The sequence below is a fragment of the Myotis davidii genome, unplaced genomic scaffold, assembly GCF_000327345.1.
Source record: "Myotis davidii unplaced genomic scaffold, ASM32734v1 scaffold30, whole genome shotgun sequence".
In the NCBI taxonomy this organism is placed as follows: Eukaryota; Metazoa; Chordata; class Mammalia; order Chiroptera; family Vespertilionidae; genus Myotis; species Myotis davidii.
In genome coordinates, this window is record NW_006282874.1 from 3130074 (window position 1) to 3130338 (window position 265).

The window sequence follows — 265 nt, forward strand, 5'->3', positions numbered from 1 at the left end:
GCCCCGGGCGCACTATGACCTGACCTGCAGGGGGCCTCCTGCTCTGGACTCCTGCCACCGGGTGGCCGGGACCAAGGGCTCCACGCCAAGCTCCTACAAAGCCGCCTTCGGGTCTTCAGGAGCCCCCTCCCCCAGCCACCTCCCTCGGGCTCTGCGCCTCCTCCCTGCGGCCCGGCGTCATGGAGCTCTCCGATGTGCGCTGCCTCGGCGGCAGCGAGGAACTCTACACCATCCACCCCACGCCCCCGGCCGGCGAGGGAGGGAG